Genomic DNA, 26,438 nt, shown 5'->3' with positions numbered 1-26,438 from the left:
TGTGTATAATGTCTTGCTCCAAAAAGTGACGTGCAAGCCTTGCTCTGCTACCTCCTTCAGGTCATTACTCACTTTCTCAACTATTTATCATCTTCTCAATGAAGTCTTTTCTGACTACCCTTTAAAACTGCATCTTGGCCGGGAATGGTGGCTCACGCCTGTAATCCCAGCACTTTGGGAGGCTGAGGTGCGTGATCAGCTGAGGTCAGGAGTTTGAGACCAGTCTGGTCAACATGGTGAAACCCCGTCTCTACTAAAAATACAAAACTCTGCTGGGTGTGGTGGCGTACGCCTGTAATCCCAGCTACTCAGGAGGCTGAGGTAGGAGAATCACTTGAATCCAGGAAACAGAGGTTGCAGTGAGCTGAAATCACACCACTGCACTCCAGCCTGGGCGACAAGAGCAAAACTCCATCTCAGAAACAAAAAACAAGAAACTGCATCCCCCTTCCAACCACATACTCATATCCCATGTATTCTCCCTTCCCCTTCCCTGCTTTATTTTCCTGTTTGTGTGTAAAACTGTTTATTAGGGGAAATTTCAAACATACACAAAACTAAAGAGGAAGTAAGAAACCTCATGTATCCATAGAGCATCTACCTTCAGCAATTTTCAATATATGGCCAATCTTGTTTCATCTATGTTCCTCTCCCTTTCAATATTTTGAAGTAAAAACCCACACATCACATTTTAACTTGTAAACACTTTATTATATATCTCTAAAAGAACACTTAAAAAAAAATACATTCTCACACCTGAAAAAAATGGACAAATCCTTTTCATTAAATATCCAGAGTCTAAATCTCCCCAATTTTGAATAAACGTCTTTTTACAGTTAAGTTTGCTCAAAGCGGGATATAACTAAGGTTCATACATTGCATTTGGTGGATAAGCCTCTTAAGTCTCTTTTAATCTTATAGTTTTCCCTCCCTCTCTTATTTCTTGCTATTAATTTTTTGAAGAAACCAGATCATTTTTCTTTTATTTTTTTAATTTTTATTTTTTTGAGGCAGGGTCTCGCTCTGTTGCCTAGGCTGGAGTGCAGTGGTGCAATCACAGTTCAAGGCAGCCTCAACCTCCCAGGTTTAAGTGATCTTCCCACCTCAGCTTCCTGAGTAGTTGGGACAGTGTACAGTTCATTTTTTAAAAAATTTATTTGTAGAGACAGAGTCTCACCATGTTGCCCAGGCTGATCTTGAACTCCTGGACAAGAGGGATCTTCCCACCTCAGCCTCTCAAAGTGCTAGGATTACAGGTGTGACCCATTGCGCCCAGCCATTTTTCTTAAAACGCAATGTATTTTACTTATTTTATGGTTTGTGTCTTGTTATTAGAATGTAAACACCATGAAGGCAGAGATTTTAGTCTGTGAGGTATCAGCGTCTAGACCTGTGACATGTAAAAGGCATCAATAAATATTGAATGTATTTGGCATCCATGCCAAAAGTCCACTGCTCACCAACAGCAGAAATTGCTAATCACAGTACTCTTTTCTGCTAAGTTTGAACAAGGACTCCCAGTTTTCTAAACATGGCACTCTAGGCAGCCACCACTAAACAATCAGATTTGGTACCCCAAAAGAAATTTATTTGCTGTACCTGCTTTACCCCCTTCAAAAGTGTACTGTCTCTAAAACAGATTTCATTGCACTTTGTATGTTGAAATTTTAGCATGATAAATTACTGTGTTTCTTGTCAACTACATTTGAACATTTCTTAGCTTATTTTAGACAGTTTAGGGGAAAAAGAAAACTCTAGCCAAAAAAATAATAGAAAAAGAAACTGTAGAAGATGGTGGGAAACCGGGGGTATTACATATTTTTAGAATTAGCAACATCCCAAGAGACTCATAAAATAAAAATTAGCAACAAATTTTCTGAAAAGGAAGTAAATTACATGTATGTTGAATTAATTTTTTAAAAAACTACATGAACAGTCAAGATTAACTGGAGGATGAAGACAGATGTCAGGATTTTCCCATTTATAGGCATCAGCAACACATTCTATTTTTCTGCAACTGGTATTTTGAGGTGTAAATGTATTACAGGGGTGATACTAGAGTACTATGTAGAACCTCAATTATCTGAAGCGGAGTTTATGTGGCAAAAAGAATCTAAAACATCTGGTACAACATTCTGAAAAAATTGTCAATTCTTCTCGGAGTCATTTACAGTTCATTTCTGTTAAACTACCAGATGAAGCTCTCTTTTTCTAGGCTTATTTCTGAAGGTAACTATGCTAATTGAAAGACTCCAATGAGATGTTTATGTTTTGATTACTTTTTTCTATCAAAAAAGAAAAAAATTAGAAATTCCCTGACATCCATTCAAGAAACGCTGTGCTTTCTCTTTATTACCTGTAAATTCATTAAACAACAAAAAGTATTTAGGACCTACTAAACATAGTATGTTAGGCAGTTATTTTCAACCTTTGAAGGAAAAATAGAAGTGATCTATTCAAGACAATTTGAAAAAAAAAAAAAAAAAAAAGGCTAGTGGCAGAACTTGAAATCATATCCAGATATTTCAATGGCCAATATTTCTTGTCTTGAGGTTCCCACACATTAGTCTAGGGAAATATTCTATGGCACAGGTCACACTTAAACTAAGAAAATATAATAAGCACTCCCCTCCCCCACTACCACAAGTGTAAAAAAACTCCAAGAACCCAAATCCCTTGAAAGAATGACTTCTATTTACTTTGCTTGTGTAATATATTCAGAGGGAATCTGGAAAAGATGGCTAGAAATCTATAAACAGAAAGTGCTAAGTGGAATTCACTGTTTATAGACTTCAACTAGAATTTTGTCCCTTATATATGAAAGCTGCCAGGAAACTTTATATTGTATTATTTAAAAACATCTTCATCAGGTTTTTTTCACTTCGTTGATTTTCTTCCTTTTTTCACTGGCTTTTAAATCTGCTTTACTCTCCTCAAAGACATAAATGTAACTTTTGGAATAACAGGACTTTTTTCCCCCCCAAAGGAGCTCCTAAAGCCACCTCAGTGCCATCATATATTAATCATTAAGAAATTTTAATATATACAGTTAAATATATTTGTATAATAAAATCATCCACAAAAGCCTTTCTAACCTAATAAATACTAGGATAGGTCTACATTGGTGTATTATAGTAAAATGTACACGTATATGTTAGTTTTCAATTCTAAGTCTTTGGCTTAAAATCTTTATCAGCTATAGAAGCTTCTGCCTAAAAACATTAGTTGTCCATGAAGCATAATGACTATCTACAGTCCTTATCACCTGACCTACTAGAAAACCATAACGAATCATATTCTGAAATGATAGAACTCTTAAAATACAAAAGTGACATTCTGACAACCCAGAAGAGTCTGAAGCTAAATCAAATGGAAACATCCTTTGGCTTCCTCTTTGAAACTTGCCTCGATGGCATTTGGCAGTACTAGACTAGCTTCCTACCCCGTACTTTTCAGTCATTTCCTTTAAGGGGTCTCAAAGAAATTATAAAACCTGCAAAGCCAGACTTCGCCAGTCAACACTAACTTCTGCCTGGGGACTCCAGTGACTGAGCCAAGACAGTGTTAGTAGCTTCCTTAAAGTACAAATGTCCCTGGTAAATCTAGCTTGAAAATACCACAGAAAAAGTTCAACATAACCAACTGCAAGAACATTTAAATGTCAATCTTAAGTAAAGGATGGATTCTCTCCCCCTACAAACTCCACTGAGGCAAATTTCCAGCTTGCTTTTTAGAAGTAAATAAATACCACTACTACTACATTACAGCACTTCTACCATGCTAATAAAAAGCTAGGTGATAGTTTCCTCTTTAAAACCTGTAAATTCACTAGATGAGACATTATAACCACTTCACTACATGCAACTTTCCATACATATAACTGTTCTACTTTCCAATTATTTATTTTAAACTCAAGATCTCTTCTAACATACTATAGAAAGGGAACAGGTTAGAAGGCTCTGGAAAAAAAATAAAATAACGAACATCTCACTTTCATTTTCTGATGCAACCACCAAAATCTAAAATGTAAGGACAACCACACAATACAAAATTAAATTTAAGAGAATTTAGAGTAAGTGAAACTATTCACTGTTACTACAGTTCTGATCATTATTTACCTGAGGAAAGAGCTAGTAGAAGTGATGCTTGAATTAAATTTTTGGTACTTTCCAGTTTGGTACCGAAGAAATAAAAACTCACAAAATAAATAAGGTCCTCAGAGTTAAAGATTTTTCTCCAGAAGAGGTTGCTGATATAAATAAAGGAATTCATATACTGTATTTGCACAATAAGAACAATGTTTTGAGACATGTAAATCTGATCACTCAGAAAATATTTTCTGTTGGCTATAAAGAAGATGCATCGTAAACTGAAACAGAACTGAATAAAGTGAACCTTTTCCACAATTAAAAAATTTTAAATTCACCCTATTAAGCAAACTGAATAAAAAATTCATTTCTCCTTAAGTGTGAGAGTAATACATATTCAACACAGTAAAGGACAATGCGATTTCTGAAACAAAAGATCATGTGCAATGAAAACAAAGTAACATTTTGCAGAGTAAGAAAAAGCAAAGAGCCTGTGAACCGAAACAGATGACCTTTTCTTATCTATAAAGTATAAAGCTTCAGTTTTTAGCACAACCAGCATCTTACGAATAAAGTTCTCAATAATATTTGTTGATACACTGTTTGATGACTAAACGACAGGAATATTGTTGGTGCTATTAAAACCAAGGCACATTTCCTTGTGTGTAGTGATTAAAATCTGTTAAATGTACATTTTTTAAAAACCTATGCCCTCTGTCCCATTCTTGCTCTCTTGCCTCTAAGAGACCTACACGTACAAAAATAAAAGTAGATGGTGACGTGAGTTTATGATTTACATTAATTTCCTTACTCGAAGCATTTTTCAGTGAGTCTTTAAAGGTTTTAAGATTCAAACACTATGTAAGAAGAATTATGGTTTGAACTACGTAAGAATTACCTAGACATCTTTTGGACTTCAGTTAACCTGTAAGTAAAATGAGCATCTTTAACTTTTCCACAGGGCATTGGAGAACGGGTTCTTCCTCATAAACGCTTTCATATCCTCAGATACCAGGCGCGGTAAAAGATCAAGCGTATCCATCAGAGAGCTTTTCACGACCTCAGTTTACCCACTTGGGGAAACGGGCGTATTAACTTGTTTCCTAGGGGACCCAGGGGTGAAATTAATTAGCGTGTTTAAAATGCTCTGAGATCCGAAGATGAAAGGAAATGTGAAAGACAGGCAGAGATGATGACAACAATCATAACAATAAAAAGAATTACTAACTTGAAAGTCTGCGTTATGTAAGGGAGGAAAAGAAGTTATCAGATCCGCACAAACAAAAGGGAAACCCACCGCCCCTTTTGTTTCTCCCATTTCCCTCTCCTACCCGCCACCCGCAGAGCTCCCCTCTCGCAGCCCGAGCGCGCGGCCAGCCAGGCGCGGGGCTCGGAGTTGGCCGCCGCACGCCCCGCTCCCGGGCGGAGGGGGAGGCCGCACAGGGCCGGTTCCTGACAAAGGCGCTTCCTCCTGCCAGGGCGCGGGATGGAGGCGCCGCAAACTCCGCTCCCCGCCGCCGCGGTGGCGCGCAGGCGGGCGGGGAGAGCCGGCTGGCTGGCCGACGGGGAAGCAGCCGAGGAAGTTGCGCGCCCGCCCTCCCCGCGCCCCTCGGCGGCCCCGCCGCCATCCTTCCCGCGGCGCCCCGCGGCCACACTTACCGGACAATTGCTGGTGGCCGGGATCCCAGCGCGGCCCCTGAGACCCGAGGCGAGAGGCTGAAGTGTTGTGCGCGGGGAGCACGAGCAGACAGCCCGCCGTTCCGCCGCTGCCCTCCGCGCCAGCCAGCCGAGCCCAGCGAGGGGAAGTTGACCACGGAGTCGAGCGCTGAGGAGCCGCGGAAGCAGGGAGAGGCGTTGGGGCTGCTTTGTGGTGCACTCCCGGAGGGCTGGGGACCAATTCGACCGCGCCGCGGGGCTGGCGCTCCTGCTGCTGCTGCTGCTGCTGCTGCCGCCGCTGCTGCTGCTGGTGGAGGCGGCGGCGCCCCCCGACGGTCCCTCCGCCTCACACTGCCTCTGGTTCACTGACATACACTCGCAGGGAGGGGAGGGGTCTAACCGGAGGGCGGGGCCTGAGGGAGGGGACGGGGCAGGGCCCCAGCGGATGGCGGTGTCGTCGCGCCGAGAAGGCTCTTGGGAATTGTAGTTCTCCGGCTGAAGAAAAAAGGGATTCATTGTTGCCCAGCACCCGACCAGGCTCGCTCTGCACTGAGCATGCTCGAGGGCGAGGTTTGGACCGCCCCCCCTCCCACCGTTACCATGGTCACCGACACACTTAGCGAACGTGTTCAGTGCCGCTGTTGGCTGAACAAGGGCGGTCTTGTATTCTGGTGTTGTTGGGGATCCACCCCTTAGCCGGTCCTTCCTACTTCGCTCCACCCCGAACTCCTAGCCTCACCAGTCATAAGTGTCCAGTGAGACCTGACTTCTTCCCGATATTTCGGTCTTCCCTGCTGCCTAGTTTATCTTCCACAAACCCTAAATCACGAATACCACTGTCCCTCATTTCCCTCAATTGAGTCTTCTCTGTCTAAATTCAATTTTCTTTACCTAAGGCTTGTTGAAATGTAGTTGTTTCCAGTAATTCAACAATTAGGTTATAAAACTTACGAATATCGCCACTATCAAAATCCCGTAATTAATTACTTTGCTCAGTTAATCACATCTAACTTTAAGATTAGCAAAGTACAGGATTAAGATCCCTATATTTTACTTGATTACTATAAAAGAATCCGGGTTCGTTCATTTTAAGGCCTACAATTTTTAAGATATACAGATTTCATAAAGTATACTTTCAAAAGACAAGTTGAAAATTGTTTATGTGTATTGGCCAACTTTAGTTTGGTAATAAGAGAAGTCTGAACCAAGGTATGAGTATGTTGTTGGGCTGGTCAGCTAAGTCTACACCCATCTTGGGCACCCAGGTGTGGATAGGTGGTAGGGAGGAGGGTGGAGAAAGGCAGGACACATTACTGGCTCTCCAGAGAGCTAAAGGCAACGCGTTCTGAGCTCTTTTGTTTTCCTTCTCCACCTAGGTAGAACCCCACACCCTGGAAGAAAAAGATTAATGCTTAGGAATCAGACGAACTTTTGGAGCAGGTTTTCAAACAGAGAGTCTCAAGATCAGAAATCCTTATATCTACAGACTACATAATTATATACTCATTCAAAAAATGCTTGTTGAGTGTCTACTTGTGCTAGGCACTGTATTGAGCCCCAGAAATAGAGATTCAAAAATGTAAAAGAAACATTCTTATTTTCAAAGTGCTTACTATGCAAAGGAGGAGACAGGTAAATAGACTTAATATGAGAAATACTACAATAGGAAAGTGCACAGCTACCCCTAGATGTGGGCAAAATCAGGAAATGCTTCAAAGATCACTTAAGATAACTAGGAATTAGCATGTTTGCGTATTTTGGTAGGGGAGGAGGAGAAGAGAGGTGGGTGAGAGCATTGGGGGTGGTGTTGGGAAGAGCAGCAAGTGCAAAGACCTAGAGGTGTGAGACCCAAATGTATTTTGGTTCAGCAAATAGTTGCATTGCTGGCAGTAGAATGGAGTTGGAGTGGCAAGAGGAGACACTGAAAAAGGTAAGGGGAGACGGCTTAGGTAATGAAGAATCTTGCACAATATGCTAAGAAACATGGACCTTTTCGTGGAAACAATGGGAAGCCACACAAGGATTGTAAGCAGACGAAATTTTGATAAGATATGCATTTTAGAAAGATCATTCTATGGAGTGTGGCATGTATGGGACCTGTTACAGTATTACAGGGGAAAAAACCATGAGAGACTGAGCTAAGGCAAGGCAGTGGCAGAAGAGAAAATTGAGGGTAATCAGACACTATTCAGGAGATAGAATATAGAACATAGTGACTAATTGCCTATGTGTGGGGTGAAGGGAAAAGGAAAGTTATGAATTATCATGCTTGTGGTTGAAAGCAGCAGAAAACCCAGCTCTAACTGGCTTAACCAATAATGGAGATTCAGTGAACCATCTAGCTAGAAAGTTCAGGAAAAAGCCAGGCTGTAGGGAGGACTGATTCAACAACTCAGAGATTTCATTAAAGGCACTTTTTTGCCTCATTTTAATTGCTTTTTCTTCTTTAGTATTAGCTTTATTGTCAAATGATGGTTGCCAACAACTCGTATAGTTTTTTTTTTTTTTTTTTTTTTTTTTTTCTGAGTTGAAAATTCTTTTCTTTAAGAACGTTGAACAACTCGTATAGTTTTAAGTTTTGCTATTTAGGGCCAAGAAGAAATAAGAAAAAGAATCACTTTTGGAAGCTCTTTTGTAAAGGAAAGAAAACTCCTTTCCCAGAAACCTCAACGATTTAGTCACATGTACCTACATAAACCAAAAATGGCTGCCAGGAAATGGCACAAGGATAATTATCTTAGGATGAAGACAAGTGCGTACCCTTAGAGCCACAGAAGTCAACTTCTACCAAAGCTGTGGTGACGAGGTGCAAATATCCCAGTGAAAATTGAGCTGATTACCCAGAAAAAGAAGCATGGAGCCTGAGAAGTGGACCACAGTGTCTACTACAAGGAAGTAGCCAAGGATGGATCCCAGATTTTTGGATTGTGTGCTTATGGTCTAGTGGTCAGTTATGTACATGACTCTTGTGCCCTGGAGACAGATATGGGCAGCAGAAGATATACTTGGAATATACCATCATATAAATGGCTGTTGAAATTATGGCAACGGATGAGATCACCCATGGAGAGTATGCACAGCAGAAAAAGTGGAGTCAATAATAGAGAACAGTGCTTAGAGAACATCAGCACTTAAGGTGTAGGCAGGAAGATCATGAAAATGCCTGGGAAGTAGCAAGACAACTAGGACATACAAAGAGGCAGGAAAGTAATCTACCACCAGGAGGAGAGTCAGTCAACATAAAGCCGCAAATGACAGAGATCATAGAATTAGCAGTCAACAGTGTTAAAACAATTATGATAAGTATGCTCAGTATGCTGAAAGAGAGAAATCAAAGATATAAAAAATGGAATTTCTAGAAATTAAAATGACAACTTCTGAAATAATTTCACTGGATGGGATTAAGACTCAGAGGCAGATTAGGCACAGAGCAAATTAGACACTCAGAAGAAAAGATTAGTGTACTTGAAGACATAGCAGTAGAATCTAGCCAAAAGAAAGCACACAAAGAAAAAAAAATGAAAAAATAACCCCCAAAACAAAGTCTCAGTGATCTATGGGATAATACCAAGTGCTCTAATATTTGTGTTATTGGAGTTCCAGATGAGAGATGGGTCAGAGGGGTGACAGAAACATTATTTGAAGTAATATAGCTGAAAATATTTTCATGTTTGATGAAAATTATAAACCCACAGATTCAAGAAGCTCAATGACCCCTAAGCAGAGTAAACACATACTCCCAAAAACCACTGTAAAACCTTCACTGTTAAATTGTTGAAAACCAACAATAAGAAAATATTAAAAGCAGCCAGAGAAAAAAGGCAGATTATGGATAGAGGAATAAACACAAAACATCAGTAGACTTCTAATCAGAAGCTGTGCAAGTCAGAAGACCATGAAGAGGCATTTCCAAAGTGCTGAAAAAAAAAACCTGCCTGGCATGGTGGCTCATGCCTACCATCCCTGAACTTTGGGAGGCCGAGGCGGGTGGATCCCTTGAGCTCAGGAGTTCGAGACCAGCCTGGCCAACATGGCAAAACTCCGTCTCTACAAAAAAATACAAAAATTAGCTGGGCGTGGTGGCGTAAGCCAGTAGTCCTAGCTACTCCAGAGGCTGAAGTGGGAGGATTGCTTGAGCCCAGAAGGTCGAGGTTGCAGTGAGCTGTGAACGCGCCACTGCACTCCAGCCTAGGTGACAGAGCAAGACCTTGTCTCAAAACAAGCAAACAAAACACCGTGACACAGAGAATCCTATAGTTAGAGAAAATAATCTTTCAAAAATGAAGTTTAAGACAACAAAAGCTGTGAGGATGTCACCAGCAGAACTGCACTGCAAGAAATGTTAAAGCCGCTTCTTGGAAACTTGGATTTATATTAAAGAATGAAGAGTGCTAGAAATGGTAGATATATGAGTAATTATAAAAAACTTCTCCCCCTGACTGAATTTTTTTTAAAAAAGATAACTGACTTTAAAATAAAAATGACAAGACTGTATTATCAGGTTCATAATTAAAGATTTCTGTCAGCATTTATATATAAGGGACAAAATTCTAGCTGAAGTCTTTAAACATGTAAAGTTTGATAACAATAGCTTAAAGGATGGAAGGAGGAAGTGGAATTGTACAGAAAGGTGTTATATTACACACGAAGTATTATACTATTATTTGAAGGTAAATTGTGGTGAGTTAAAAATGCATAATCTAAACCTTAGAGCAGTCATTAAAAATGCAAAAAAACAGATATAGCTAATAAGTGAATAGTGGAGATAACATGAAATCTTAAAAATAAAAAGCTTGAATGGAGAAGCAGAAATATGGAAGAAATCTGTGTCCCTAATGACCATGGAGCTGACATATCAGCTCTGGACTCTACCTCCTGACTTCTTTTAAGTGAGAAACAAGCTTGTTTTATTTTTTAAATTTTTTTATATTAAAAAAATAGAGACAGGGTCTTGCTATATTGCCCAGGCCGGTCTTGAACTCCTGGACCCAAGCAATCCTCCCACTTTAGCCTCCCAAAGTTCTGGGATTACAGGCGTGAGCCACCATACCCAGCCAAGAAACAAACTTCTATCTTGTATAAGGACATTGCTATTTTATACTGTGTTATGTATAGCTGAATCTAATCAGACTCACAAGCCTATAGAAGTTTCGTGAAATAGAGCATATTTCTCAGAATCAAGTAATACACGTGTGGCCAGCAATTTCAACATAGTTCTGCGGTTCCTATATTTGTCACTAAAATTCCAGGCATATAGCATCTTTCGTATGGATATCATTTACTATTAGTTTAATTAGTTTTTCTTGAAGGAGAAAACACATGTAAAGTGCTTAGCCCAGCCTTGGAATGCAGCAGATTCTCAGTCAATATGTAGTACTTTGAAACCAAACCACGGTAATAAGGTAGATGGCCCACAGGTTAGACATACGTTCGGGTTTGTTCTCCAAAGTCAGGTATAGAAAATCATGGTGACATTCACATATATCAAAATCTGTAGATTCCTTTGTGAAACTGTGACTTTACCTCCACCATACTTTCCGTACATTTCTTCAGAATCTACAGTCTTTTGAATTCAGGACAGTTGAGTCATGGAAAATGAGTGCACCTCCAATTACCATATGCTCAGTCTACATATCTAGTTAAACACCTAAAATTCTTTCACCAGAGGGGCTATCCTTTTGTTGCTTATCTGCAGTTTCCAATTTGGTATATTCAGATATCTAGTCATTTCAGTAAGAAAGTGAATCCTGGGAGACTAAGGTTTTTTGGATCTCTTAAATTCTAAAAAGTTTTTGATCTGTGGACATTGCTCAGTAAACTTCAAGTTTCCTGTACCATCTGACTATATCAAAATCAACTAAAACTGTGTTTCTACTCTTTCCTCAAACAAACATGAAAACAGTGTTTGGGATATGAACATAAGGAAAAATCACAATATTGATGTCATTTCTAAAACAACATGAAATAAATATAATTTGCTAGTAAATGAGGAAGAGGAAATTAGATACACGTCTTTTCTTATAACTTGAAGAAACTGCTGCAAACTTATTTTTCTCCTTTCACTGCAAATATTTCATCCACTTCAAATGAACATATCTTCCCATGTTTAGTCCAAATTTCTCATAGTTTATACTAACCCTAGACTGCCTATTGGACTCTTACTGACATTCTTGGGATTTGAGAGTGATAACGTTGTGTGTGTGTGTGTGTGTGTGTGTGTGTGTGTGTGTGATATTCAGATTATAAGTAGGCTATGTCTCAGAATTCTTACCTCCAATATTTCTCCCAAAAATAAAATTATTCTTTCCTAATGTCCTCAAAGTCTCCAAATAGCTCATAGTCAACATAGAACATGTTCCTATTTTAAACCCGTGAATGGCACATAATTTGAAGGCCTGGGCTTTCACTCAAAAGATTTGTAGGCCCCAAATGCTGGCTCTGACATTTTAGATATATTTAGAAAATGTCAAAGACAAGCCAGTTAAAATTTCAATGTTTTAAAGGAGTCTGCTTGTACACCAAAGAATGCAGCCTATGAATTCTCATTATTAGTACAATCAACATATACACAAGCAGTTATTTTGGATTTTAAATAATACTGTGAATTGAGAGAAGTGGAAAACCCATAAGAGAAGATTTAGATTGTGTTTTCATCCCTAAAATAGATATATTTGCTGATAGACTAATTACTTAAATTTTTATATCTCAAATTTCATGTATTCTTTCATGGAATACTTACTGAGCACAGACTATGGTGCCAGACTATGGATACAAAGATTAATTAGTCTTGGTCCTAAGCTTTTTTTTTATTTTTTATTTTTCTCCCGAGATGGAGTCTTGCTCTGTCACCCAGGCTGGAGTGCAGGAGCGCAATCTCACTCACTGCAAACTCCTCCTCCCGGGTTCAAGTAATTCTCCTGCCTCAGCCTCCCAAGTAGCTGGAATTACAGGCGCCCGGCTCTGAGCCCAGCTAATTTTTGTATGTTTGGTAGAGATGGAGTTTCACCATGTTGGCCGGTCTGGTCTCAAACTCCTGACCTCGTGATCCACCTGCCTCAGCCTCCCAAAGTGCTGGGATTACAGGCGTGAGCCACCACGCCCAGCTGGTCCTAAGCCTTTTGATGTTTAGGAAAGGGGAAATGCAGAGAAGGGAATAATCAATTTTACATGAGAATAAAGTCAGAAAAACATTTCACAGAGGAGGTGGCAACTGAGCTGAATCCTAAAAAATGAGTAGGTGCTCACAAGCTGAACAAAGACATTTCAGCAGAGCTTGCGATGTTAAAAAAGACATGGGAAGAACGAAGTAACAGCCCATTTAAAGAACTACAAGCAGTTCAGTATGGCCAGATCACAGGGTGTGACATGGGCCAGGTCAGGAAGTTTCTGAGACCAGATCATAAAAGTCTTATATGCCATGTCATGGCAAAGAGTCTGGCAATGAAAAACTGTTGAAAGATTTTAAGCAGAGGAGAGATATAAAATCATACTAGTATTTGACAGAGTGACTAGCTAAGAGAATATGCAGTAATACAGGTGAGAGATGATGGACAAACCAAGTAACTGTGGGAAATCAAAAGAAGGGGGAGATACCAATGATGTTTCAAGAGACAAAATGAATAGGGCTTGATATGTTGATTGGGTGTAAGAGGTGAAAGAAAGAGAAAGGAAGGATCATGTGGAGGTTTCTGGTCATGTAGCTGGGCATTATATATTATAGTTATTCATTAGTATAGAGTAGAAGCAACTTTTGATCGCTTTTTGCAGTCAATACTTATTTATATTCATGCATTTACAGTCTTACCAACATTTTATTTTCTGTTGGCTTCATTTTAGTAAGTATGCAGTGTCTCATTTTAGTTTTATTTATTTATTTTTTGGAAACAGCGTCCTGCTCTGTGCCCAGGCTGGAGTGAAGTGGCTTCCCAAGCTCAAGCAATCCTCTCACTTCAGCCTCCTGAGTAGCTGGGACCACAGGCTTGTGCTACTATGCATAGATAAGAGTTTTTAATTTTTTGTGAAGACAAGGTCTCCCTATGTTACCCAGCCTGGTCTCAAACTCCTGGGCTCAACCGATCCTCCCACCTTGGCCTTCCAAAATGTAGGGATGAGCTACTGTGCCCATCCCCAACATTGTAGTTTAATTTACATTTCCTTGATGGTGCATGCAACTGAGTAACTTTTTATAAGAATATTGGCCATTTGGAAATCCTGTCTTCGAAGAGGCTGTTTAAGTTAAATTTTGCCCATTTTAAAGTTATATAGTCTTTCTTTTATTTCTTATTGATTTGCGGGTGTTCTTTATATATATTAGTTACCAGTCATCATTCATCAAATATGTGTATGTGTATGCGTGTGTGTGTGTGTGTGTGTGTGTGTGTATATATATATATGTAATATTTTCTCCTACCTGGACTAGTTTTTATGTAAGTTTCTCAACTTGGGATTCTCTTACCACAAAGGCAATGGGAATTTAGACCCTACACTCATCAGTTATGCAACTTTGGGTTTAGATTTCTCCCAGGAGAATATTTTTTCTTCTAGAGCTCAGGGCAGACAACAAACTGCTTGGTACTTGTCCAGTCTGATAGACTAAATTTTCTGGCTCCTTTTCACCGACCATATAACTTTTATAGGACTTTATGTCCTGGAATTAGCAGAAATCCCAGTGGTAGCCCCTGCACTGCAGATGCAAGAGCACATATCCTGTCCCTATGTGGGCATTAAAACCCCGGCTACTAGCTGCCAGGGCATATATTCAGCCTTCTGACTTTGAGTCTCTGCCTATCCCCCACTATACCATCCCCAGCTTTTTTTTTTTTTTTTTTTTTTCTGACAACAGGAATTTTTCTTTCTCTCAAGCTTGGTTATGTATTTCACTGTTGTTTTAGTGGTTATATTTACCTAACATTTCTACATATTCGTATCAGAAAAGGTGGGTTCCATTAGCTCAGTCTGCCACGATGTAGGAACCTATTTTCCATTCATTTTTGAAAATTATTTCAGACACTTTGCCATAACTACCTACATTACTCTTTTTCTAAAAGTATTTCAGGGATACTTGTAAGAACACATCTGACTTTCTAAAATTCTACTTTATTTGTGTTTAAGTAGAAAAGAAACATACTGTTGGTTAGGCATCCCCATCTCCAGATTTGTAACGTAGAATCTTATTACATTGTTAGAGAATCCTGGAGATCTGGAACAGGGTCAGGAGATAGCTTAGGGTAACAACTGTATTTAAATTTGGTAAATTAAAAGAATAATAAACTCATTAAAAGAATATAAACTCATAAAGCTCAGTTTAATTCTCCCTATTTCGTCCCTCCAGCTGGGTGCCCACATAACCCAATCCTTTCTTGTAAGTTTCCTCTAGTTCTCCAAGTTACTTTAGAAACTAAAGTAGCAAGTTATGCCCTAAACACCTCAGTTTTTGTTTTAAATCTCTTTATAGACCTGAGTACAGGAATCCTGGATTTTGCTAATTAAACTTTCCTATTTGAGTTCTGCCTTTTTGGAGACTGATTCCTCAGAACTAGGTTTCCCGAGTGGTACTGCTTTTAATATTTTGTCACATAATCCCCCCCAAGCAGTTTCATGCTTTGCCTTAATTATCCTGTGTCTCCTCCTGCTCCTCCAGCCTCCACAGTTACCTCTCGGGGATATTTCTTCACGACTCCACCCCACTGCATCAACGTACAAAGCACCCAGGCTCCAGCCTCCAGTCCTGAGTCACCCCATGCCCCCTTCTAGTGTTACCAGCTCAGGCTCCTGCCCTGCGTCTTGTCTCTTCTCAGATAAAATCAGTATCATGTAGTATTAGCATAAGTGCAGTTCCATCCATTTGGCTAGACTTAGCCAGCCTGGAGATTTTCAGTTGATGGGAGTTTTTTTTTTTTAATGCACAATTTAAAAATCTTTTTGTTATAGAAACTTTCAAAACACACAGAAGGAGAAAGAATAATCTAATGAACCCCATGTACTCATCATCCAACTGCAATAGTTTCAATTCTTTGTCAATCTTGTTTTATCTCTACCTCCACCACACCCACTGGTTTATTTTGATACAAATCCCAGATGCCCTAAAATTTATTTTGTATTTCCATATGTGATTCTAAAAAGGGGGATATCTTTTTTTAAAAGCATAAGCACAATAACTCCATCACACCTAAAAGTAAAAACCCCAAATATTTTCTCAATATTCTCAAATACCCGGTTTTTAAAAATTGAGATCCAAATAAAGAATATGCATGACATTGGTTGATGTATCTCTTATGTCTCTCCTTTTTAAAAAACCTTTGCATTGTGGAAGCTTTCAAACATATACAAGGCAAACAGAATAATATATGTACTCTATATCTAGCTTCAACAATGATCAGTTGTCTATAACTCTTATATCATCTATACTTTCACCTACTCCCCAACTCAAATGTTATTTTTAACAGTTCTTTTGAGGTAACATGTATTAGTTGTACAGCTTTGACAAATGGATATACCAGTGTAACCCACAACGCTATCATGAACACAGGACATTTTCATCTCTCCAGAAGGTTGTCTTGTGTCTCTTACTCTTTCAGAGGCAACCAGTGTTTTGATTTTGTTTAACCTTAGATTAGTGACTGTTCCACAACTTTATACTCTTTTACATTCAGCTTCTTCTCACTGTAATATCTGTGAGATTTATTCATGTTGTTGGATTAGTTTGTTTCTTTTCATTGCTATCACTACTACAATATATTTATTCTGTTGAGCTTATTTAACACATGTATTTTCTCTATAAAGCACATCGCAGCCTTTTTGGGATTAGGGACCTTAGGCAGCACTTTATCACTATGCTTGAGGGTCATTTTGAACAGTGAAATCACCAAGAAAAAGCAAAAAATATGGCACTAGACTGAAAAAAAAAATGTTTATTTATAGTATGAGAGCTGAAACAAGTGGGTAGAGAGCACGACCTCGTCTGAGAACATATGCATCAGGTGACTCAATACTTGGCCACTGTGTGAGTGTTCATGAAAGACCACACCAGTATGGATTTTGAGGTTATGAATACCTTTTAGCGATCAGGCAAATTCACGAATACTGAATTCATTAATGATGAGCAGCAACTGTACATATGTGTATCAGCATGTGTACAGATGGTCCCTGACTTATGATGGCTTAACACATGATTTTTTAACGTTATGGTGGTGTGAAAGCTATACACATTCAGTAGAGACCGTTCTTTGAATTTAATGTCAACAGGTGTCTCTGCCCCAGTGCCTTCTACCAATGATTCTCCAGCCTCATTAGAAGAGAGAGAAATTGATGACCCTGTTGATGTAGCATCCTCTTCATCCAGCAACTAATTTTAGTTCAATACTTCAAACATTCTTGAGGCCCAGTGTTCTTTCAGCTGTGTGTGTTAATGGTGAGTACTCATACAACTATTCTGTTTTTTACTTTCAGTATAGTATTCAATAAATCACATGAGATAGTCAACACTTCATTACAAAACAGACTTTGTGTTAGATGATTTTGCCCCACTGTAGGCTAATGTAAGTGTTCTGGGCACAATTAAAGTAGGCTAGCCTAAGCTATGATGTTTAGTACGTTAGGTGTATTAAATGCATTTTTGACCTACATTTTCAAATTACAATGGGTTTATCAGGATATAACCCCATTGTAAGTCAAGAAGCATCTGTACATATGTATAGTTATAAAACAAGGTTATCATCTATTTCTATTGTCTTGAACTTTGGAAACTAAAAAGAAGAATAAGCTTCCTACCTTCAGAAAACTTGCTGGGACTAGATTCCAGGGGACTTGAGCTTGATGGGGTATCCTGCCCCAAAATATGTGTGGATGTAAGGGTAACCATAACTCATTGTGAGATGAGAAAATATAAATAAATTGGGTTTTAGATATGCTAACATTTTTACTAACAAAGATTCCTGCCAAAGTGAGAAAAAAATATATAGAGGTAGGAATGACATGTGTTCTAGAAAGAGAAATATAAAAGTGTTTAAAAACCTGATTTGAAAGAAAGAGGAGACTGATAGTTTTATACTCAATAAAGATAAAGGATGCAATTCTAAGGTATTTCAATGAATGGAAAATGAGAGACATGCCTAATGCAGATGTCAGGTGACTGCAAGAATCAGTTTTACCCGGGAGCTGAGAGGTAGAGGTGGGGCACAAACAGAAATAACTTTGCCTCACCAATAAAAGGGAAAATAGTCCTGACCGGGACTTGAAGGTATATGCATGGGAAGCCCTAGTAAGAACAGACCAAGTAATTCCAGAATATGGGTAAAGGAAATTGTCTCAACCTGGTTGTGTACCTTAGAGAACAATTTATTAAGAATCTGAAGAATTAATTTATCAACATCAAATTTGTATTAAAAAACCTAATTATCCATGATTTACATTTGAAAATAGATTTTATGCCCCCCAAGATCTTTATAAATTGTAGTTATGTATTTTTGCTCTGTATTTGACTTACTAAGCAAGAGATGGACTGAAGAACATTATCAGGGATACTATAAGAAATGCATAAGATGAAAGTCATATTCTCCAAATATTAGCATCACAATTACCTTTTCCAATCTCTAACCTTTAATACTATTCTCTTTGACGATGACAACAGAAAATAAGTCACCTGACTTTTGTTCCACTCTCACCCTTAAAATTTCCCTGTAGCTCAGATATCCAACCTAAGATACTTCTTGAAGTCAAGTCATAGAGCTATTCTAGCACTATCTTAGGATCCTTGACCACAATACTTACATCTCTATGCTGACAGATTCCAGTCTCCTTCCCAACCTCAAACCATAATTCCTATAAAGCTCTCCTATCATCCCCACTCCTAAGACGCTCTTACACTCCTAAGACACTTTTATAACAGCATGCCCTAAGCCATAGCCTGGGTCTTCCTTTGTTTATTGGATATTTTGCTTGCACTCACTGGTTTCTATCTGGATATAAGAATTTCAAAGACTGTACAAAGACAGTTTAAAAAGTCCCTTGATATGGAGGGAGAAAAGGTATTGAAAAACCCACCAGTATACATTTTTAAAGAAAGCAACTTGGCTAATCAGATTATCATCACTATGATGTATACCTATATTTTAGTTTCTCACTGATCAGACTTAATATTTAGGAAATTTGTGAGAAGTAGTTTTTTTATCTTAGAAGACTAGACATCCAAGAAAGCCCTGTCATTCAGAAGAAGTTTTACTGATTGATAAGAATAAAACAGAATTCAGTGAAAAACTTGTTTTGTTCATAAAAGTAGTAGGATTGATATAAAATAAGAAAAACTAAGCCCTTTCATAATTTCAGGTTTAGCTTGAAGTTTTGTTTATTCAATTTCTAAATTTCATTCTTCTATTACAATCATATATTACCATTTGTGACATTTATTTTACTATCTTGAGCAATTTGTTGCTATTTATTCCTTAACAGTAACTACCTACCCTCATCTTTTATTCTCCATTTCCAAATTCCTACAGATTATTCAACTGGAGTATTAGACTGGGCTAGGGGTCGCAGACCATTGTTAGTTGATACTTAATAATAAAATCAGAACATGTCAAATTACTCTGAAGACAGGTCCCCATGTACAGCTTTGAGAGGTAAGAAAGGGCCAGATTAGTGATTGTGTGTAATGTTAAGATTTGGGAATGGTGTTTAGCTGGCAGTCATTATTGCATCTCACCTTTCCCCTTGGAAAAGTGTCTGCTATGTTGCAATCACTGAGCAAATGCCAAATGCCTTCTGGGAAGGTCTGATACTGCCAAGAATTCCCTCACCCCCAAGCTGTCTTCCATTGTGTGGGAAAGTTTTATAATTTTTAGTCTCTAGCATGCTACACCTAAATCCTGGCCAACCAGCCCTAACAAATGTGTGGTTCAAGCAGTCCCTTAGATTGCTTGGGTAAATAAAAATGTCCAGCGAGACATGACAGCAGAGATCCAGAAGAGAATGACAGCACAGATACATATGCTTATGTGTGACTTTTGACACAACAGAGAGAAAAAAATGCCATTAGAATTCTACTAATGTTGGAATCAGTAGTCATATTATGTCTTGATAAATAAGCATAAAAAGGAACTGTAGAAACCTTGTTCTATAGATATAGAGCAGTTAAACTGATACAAAATAAGAAAATAAGCCCTTTTGTAATTTGAGGTTCAGTTAAAACATTTATTTATTCAATTTCTAGATTTCATTGTTCAATTAGAACCATGAATATATAACATTTATGAAATAATTTTGCTATCCTAAACAAGTTGTTGCTATTCATTACTCAACAATAGCTATTTACCCTCATCTTTTAGTCTCCATTTCCAAATTCCAACAGATTATTCAGCTAGAGGATTAGACTAGGCCAGTAGTTGAAGATAAATAGGTGATAATTGACACAAGGAAATGGAATATATAATGTAAATATTTGACATTTTATTGGATTATAAAATGAGTTAGGTGTTAAGATTTATAAATATCACGGCTTTACTGATAACATGGTGAACTGTGGACTTGGCTATTGATATAGTTGGCTATCCGTGAATAAAAGGCAAACATTTGTACATGGGAACACAGGCAAATTGGTTGGCTTAGAATAAAACTGCAAATCTATCTTTATAAGTGGAACAGAAAAAAATGGAGTCCAATCATATAGTAAGAAAAAAGGAAAAGCAGCCAGGAATGGTGGCTCACGCCTGTAATCCCAGCACTTTGGGAGGCCAAGGTGGGAGGATTGTTTGAGCCTAGGAGTTCCAGATCAGCCTGGGCAATGTGGTGAGACTCTGCCTCTAAAAAAAAGAAAAAAAAAATTAACTGGGTGTGGTGGCAAATGCCCATAGTGCCAGCTAGTTGGGAGTCTGAGGTGGGGGGATTGCTGGAGCCTGGGAGGTCAAGGCTGCAGTGAGCCATGATCACGCCACTGTACTCCCACTTGGGCAACAGAGGGAAACTGTCTCAAAACAAAACAAAACAAAAAGGAAAAGAAAGAAAAAAAGGCTATCTCGCAGTTCTATGTGGTAAAAATCCCAAATACCTTGAGATCTTTATCCAGCGATCACAATAGGACTCACTAATCCAGAAGTCAAAGTAAAACCTCTGAGCTGCTTTAAAAAAAAAAAAAGGAAAGAAAAGGTTTAAAAAGCTATATACTGAAGCTCAGAAACGTGATTAATAGAAAAATTTATTATGTTTAAATTCATTTAAATAAACCTGATTATTTCATTCCTCAGGCCATAGAAGATTAGAAACAACAAAAATTTTCCATTCATTATAGATTCTAACATCTATTGTGTGTTAACTACGTGTGAGGGATAATTCCACAAGCAACTAATTTAATCCTCTGAGGTAAGTATTATGACTCGCCACATTTTAGAAATGAGAAAACTGAGGTGGAGAGAGGTTGATTAATTTGGCCAAGATCATACAGTAGAAAGTAGTAGAGTCAGGATTCAAACACAAGTTTTCTACTGGTGTCTACACTTTCAGGTACTACTGACAAACAGCAGGGGCTATGGACACAGCAATGAACAGAGCAGCGGAGGTTCCTGTTTTCACAGTCGAGAAGCAACAGGGAACAGTACGAGAACCATGGCTGGGCGCAGTGGCTCACGCCTACAATCACAACACTTTGGGAGGCCAAGGCAGGTGGATCACAAGGTCAGGAGTTCGAGACCAGCCTGGCCAGAATGGTGACGCCTGTAGTCCCAGCTACTCGGGAGGCTGAGGCAGGAGAATTGCTTGAACCTGGCAGGCAGTGAGCCGAGATTGCGCCACTGCACTCCCTCCTGGGCGATAGAGTGAGACACCGTCTCAAAAAAAAAAAAAAAGAGAACTGTGAACTGGCAGGAGCGAGAACTGTGACAAGCAGAACAATAGGGATGGGAGCTGAAGATTGGGGAGTACTGGACTCTTTTTTTTTTTTTTTTTTTTTGAGACGAAGTCTTGCTCTGTCGCCCAGGCTGGAGCGCAGTGGCCGGATCTCAGCTCACTGCAAGCTCCGCCTCCCGGGTTCACGCCATTCTCCCGCCTCAGCCTCCTGAGTAGCTGGGACTATAGGCGCCCGCCACCTCGCCCGGCTAGTTTTTTGTATTTTTTAGTAGAGACGGGGTTTCACCGTGTTAGCCAGGATGGTCTGGATCTCCTGACCTCGTGATCCGCCCGTCTCGGCCTCCCAAAGTGTTGGGATTACAGGCTTGAGCCACCGCGCCCGGCTGGACTCTTTACAGTTATTATCCTGTTTACCCTTTACAACCATTCTGCAAGTTACCATCATCATTGTTTAGATGAAGAAATTGAGGCTTTAAAAAGTCAAATACATTTCCCCAAATTGCACAATTAGTAAACAGTGGACGTGGAGTTTGAATCCAGGTCTGTTTGACACCAAAGCTTAATTTTTTCTCACTATACCTCACTGCTGTAACAAAAAACTACCAGCACAGGCGCTTAAAAAACATTTCAGTCCGGGCCACTCTGTACAGAAGGAAACAGTCCTGAACATACTATGCTAGTCATTGAGGGCTTTGTTGAATGCATAAATGGTTGAATATAAAAATGGCACTGTAATGAATGTGTAAAATTAAGACTCTAGTAATTGAGAAACAACTGCATTCTGTTGATTAGTGTCTGTTTAAGAAAACAGGGTAATATATGGTATATTTTTAAAGTCTAAAAATAGATATGGTTAAAATAAAACTAATTTGTGGTTTTAAAGGAATGAGTTTCAAATACCTAGAAAATTCTTCTATGTGGAATATCTATTTTCTAGTGATACCAAATAAAGTTTTCAATACAGGGAAATAGTACAAACAGACATATTAAATAAAGGTTTATGCTATTTTGTGTTAACCTTTATTTAATAAAATACGTGAAGGGCCCACTGAAAACCAAAGGGCCAAATAACCTTTATTTAATAAAATAAATAAGGGCCCAATAAAAAATAGTCCCTCCTCGTTTCATGTTTTCCTAGAAAAAATAAAAAATAAAACAACGGTAGTCCCAACCCTTTAGTACCAACTTAGATTATGTGTTAATGATGAATCGTATAGTATTTTTAAATGTTTCTACAAATTATAAGAAATTATAATTTGTCAGGAATTCAAACTATTAGAATGGTGAAATAATTGGATTTTCCCCTGCAGTATACTTTGGTGAGAAAAAAAGGACATGAGATGTTCTTCAGAAAACCTCTAAACTTAAAATTCAGGTATTCAGCCAAGTAAACAAATCATTGACTTAAAAGAACAATGTATATTTTACATCTTTAATGCATGTTTAACTCCGTTTCCTACACTTTCCCCATCTATATTACTGTATTGATGATCGGTCCCATAATGATAATCATGATATACATTCTGTCCTCTAAGCTATAAAAGAACAAAAAGATAAACTACATTCATTGCAATTGGGGAATAACATATTTGATTTATATATATACACACACACACATATATATATACACACACATATATATATTTTTTTTTTGGGACGGAGTCTCACTCTGTCACCAGGCTGGAGTGCAGGGGCACCATCTCCGCTCACTGCAACTTCCAACTTCCTGGTTCAAGCGATTCTCCTGCCTCAGCCTCCCGAGTAGCTGGCATACAGGCACGCACCACCACACCCAGCTAATTTTTGTATTTTTCGTAGAGACGGGGTTTCACCATGTTGGCCAGAATGGTCTCGATCTCCTGACCTCGTGATCTGCCCACCTCCGCCTCCTAAAGTGCTAGGATTACTGGTGTGAGTCACAGCACCCGACCTTGGTTTCTATATTTAAAAATTAGTCAATTATTTCTTATCTGGTAGCTTTCAGATAACTCAAATATTAATTATTAATTCTTTAGATTTTTTTTTTTCTTTTTGAGTTGGAGTCTCGCTCTGTCACCCAGGCTGGAGTGCAGTGGTGCGATCTTGGCTCATTGCAACCTCTGCCTCCCAGGTTCAAGTGATTATCCTGCCTCAGCCTCCCGAGTACCTGGGATTACAGACATGTGCCACCACTCCTGGCTAATTTTTAAAATATTTTTAGTAGAGATGGGGTCTCACCATGTTAGCCAGGATGGTCTTGATCTCCTGACCTTGTCATCCACCCACCTCGGCCTCCCAGAGTGCTGGAATTAAAAAAAATTTTTGGAAAGTTTTCCTAGAAATACAAGAAAATCATGTTTTCATTGATTGCACAGTTACTTGTATTGACTTCCATTGACTTTAAAGTCCTATGTCTTGCTTAGGAATTTGACATATTTTTAATGAAAAAAATTTTTTTTTTTTCTTTTTGAAACGGAGTCTCATTCTGTCCCCCAGGCTGGAGTACAGTGGACTGATATTGGCTCACTGCAACCTCCACCTCCTCGGTTCAAGCAATCTCTCACCTCAGCCTCTCCAGTAGCTGGGGATACAGGTGGGAGCCATCACGCCTGGCTAATTTTTATATTTTTAGTAGAGATGGGATTTCACCACATTGGCCAGACTGGTCCTGAACTCCTGACCTCAGGTGATCCACCTGCCTCAGTATCCCAAAGTGTTGAGATTACAGGTGTGAGCCACTGTGTATGGCCAAAAAGTTTTAACAATTTAAAAATAGTAAGAATTTTTCAATTGGTTAATGATCATAGACAGACAACATTCAAACAAACAAAATACCATTTGATACTGAATAGTTTTAACATTTTAATTGTATTGCAAGAAAACTTTGTGTTGGAGATAATTACTTAATTTAGATCTGAATATATGTGCACTGGAAAGTGGCATTTTATGTTGATTACAAAAATGTATTTAGGCAATAGGCTTAGTTTTGACCAAGCCTATTTGCTAATTTTGGGAAGTTTTTTAATAAAAAATCAAAGAAGTGAGTGTAGTTTAAAGTACAAGAGAAAGAAAAACATTATTTTCTTCCTAGGCACTTTTCTGGTGGATGGATGGAGGATACATAGCTACAACTACTACTTCTAGATTTTTCAAGACAGTTCAAATTTTAATATTGCGTTTTGAAACCATATTAAACCGTTCACTTTCATTTTTATTTCAAAATGTTTGGACACCACGGGGGGTAACAGTCTGACAATTTTAGGAAAATCTTACTTTTACTTTGATTCCAAATGTATTATCAGAGAGTTTCCAAAGGTGGCTTCCAAAAAATTTAGAATATTTAAGTAACAAAGAGTAACTGACTTTGGATAGGGCTTCTGATTGGCTTCAGAAATTTTATGAGATATGGTCGGGGTTTATAAAACCACAGAGAGACCTATTTTTGAAGCTTCATTGTGCCAGAACTACTTTGAAAATTCTTTCTTCCAACGTAAGACTTCATATAGCACATATATGCTGATTAATTTGTAAATTAAAAAAGTTTATCACCTATTACTAGGACAGTATTTCACAATGTAGAATATACTTCTCCTTTTAAAAACATTTACTATACTCCTTCCTTCCTCCCGACTTTTCTTACTTTATATTTACTTCAAAAAATTCATCTTGCATTCAGGTCTCTGTGTCTTTCTTTCTGTTCATTAGTTCCTTTCTTTGAGGATTTCAGCGCGTTCGTTAGTTGTCTGGCTGTCTTACGACTTGGTACTGCGCCGTGATCGTTTATGTCAGGATTCGGGGCGGGTAGGGGTGGGGGGGGAGAGGGACTTTCAAGTTTCTTTCTTTATTGTCCTTTTTCGCTTGATTTCTCTTTTTCTTGCTGGACTTTTTCTCGTTTCTTTCTTTCTTTCACTTCTTCCCTTCTCTCTTCCCTTCTCTCCTTCCTTCCTTCTTCCTCCTTCCTTCCTTCCTTCTCCTTCCTTCCTTCCTTCCGTCTCCTTCCTTCCTTCCTTCCTCCTTCCTTCCTTCTTTCTCTCTCTCTTTCTCTTTCTTTTTCTTTCTTTCTTTTAACAGTCTCACTCTGTCACCCAGTCTGGAGTGCAGTGGTGCAATCTCGGCTCACTGCAACCTCTGCTTCCTGTGTTCAAGCTATTCTCCAGCCTCAGCCTCCTGTGTAGCTGGGATTACAAGCATGTGCCACCGCAACCAGCTAATTTTTGTATTTATAGTAGAGATGGGGTTTCACCATGTTGGCCAGGCTGATCTCGAACTACTGATCTCAGATGATTCACCCACCTCGGCCTCCCAAAGTGCTGAGATTGCAGGCGTAGGTCACTGCACACAGCCTATATTTATATTTTCTAAGAAATTATTTAGGCCAGGCATGGTGGCTTGTACCTGTAACCCCAGCACTTTGGGAGGCTGAGGCAGGCAGAGTGGTTGAGCCTAGGAGTTCGAGACCAGCCTGGGCAACTTGGCAAAACCTCATCTCTACAATAAATGAATAAATAAATAAATGAAACAAAAGTGAGCTTGGTGTGGTGGCATGTGCTTGTAGTCCCAGCTACTTGGAAGGCTACGGTGGGAGGATTGCTGGAGCTCAGGAGGTGAAGGATGGAGTGAGCTGAGATCATGCCACTGCACACCAGCCTGGGTGACAGAATGAGGTCCTGTCTCAAAAAAAAAAAAAAAAAAAAAAAAAGAAAGAAAGAAAAAGAAAATAATTATTTAAAAATTGAATCAGTATGACAGGGCTTGTCAAAGCAACAATTAAGTAATTGGCCTAGAATATTACTTTGCACACCTTGATGAAGTTCAGATAGTAGACTCGTTAAAATAACATAATGTTTTGTTTTCTACTCCTTTAAAGAAAAGGAAGCATTT

The 26,438-nt window shown here is 38.8% G+C and overlaps 1 protein-coding gene across 2 annotated transcripts in view; it reads right to left on the bottom strand.

Annotated features, from left to right (window-relative positions):
- Positions 1-6,115, bottom strand: part of PELI1 (pellino E3 ubiquitin protein ligase 1) — a 65,779-nt gene extending 59,664 nt beyond the window's left edge. The window contains exon 1 of one of the 2 annotated variants that reach the window (XM_030921116.1): positions 5,748-6,115. The gene's annotated coding sequence lies outside the window, so the exon portion shown is untranslated. Of the gene's footprint in view, positions 1-4,986; positions 5,187-5,747 lie in introns of those variants that run through there. The other variant, XM_030921115.1, reaches the window with a different exon arrangement.
- Positions 6,116-26,438: the final 20,323 nt, after the last annotated feature.

Source organism: Rhinopithecus roxellana, chromosome 17 (assembly GCF_007565055.1).
Source record: "Rhinopithecus roxellana isolate Shanxi Qingling chromosome 17, ASM756505v1, whole genome shotgun sequence".
Lineage (NCBI taxonomy): Eukaryota > Metazoa > Chordata > Mammalia > Primates > Cercopithecidae > Rhinopithecus > Rhinopithecus roxellana.
The sequence above is the reverse complement of the archived record's forward strand: the minus strand, read 5'-3'. Positions and strand labels throughout refer to the sequence as shown.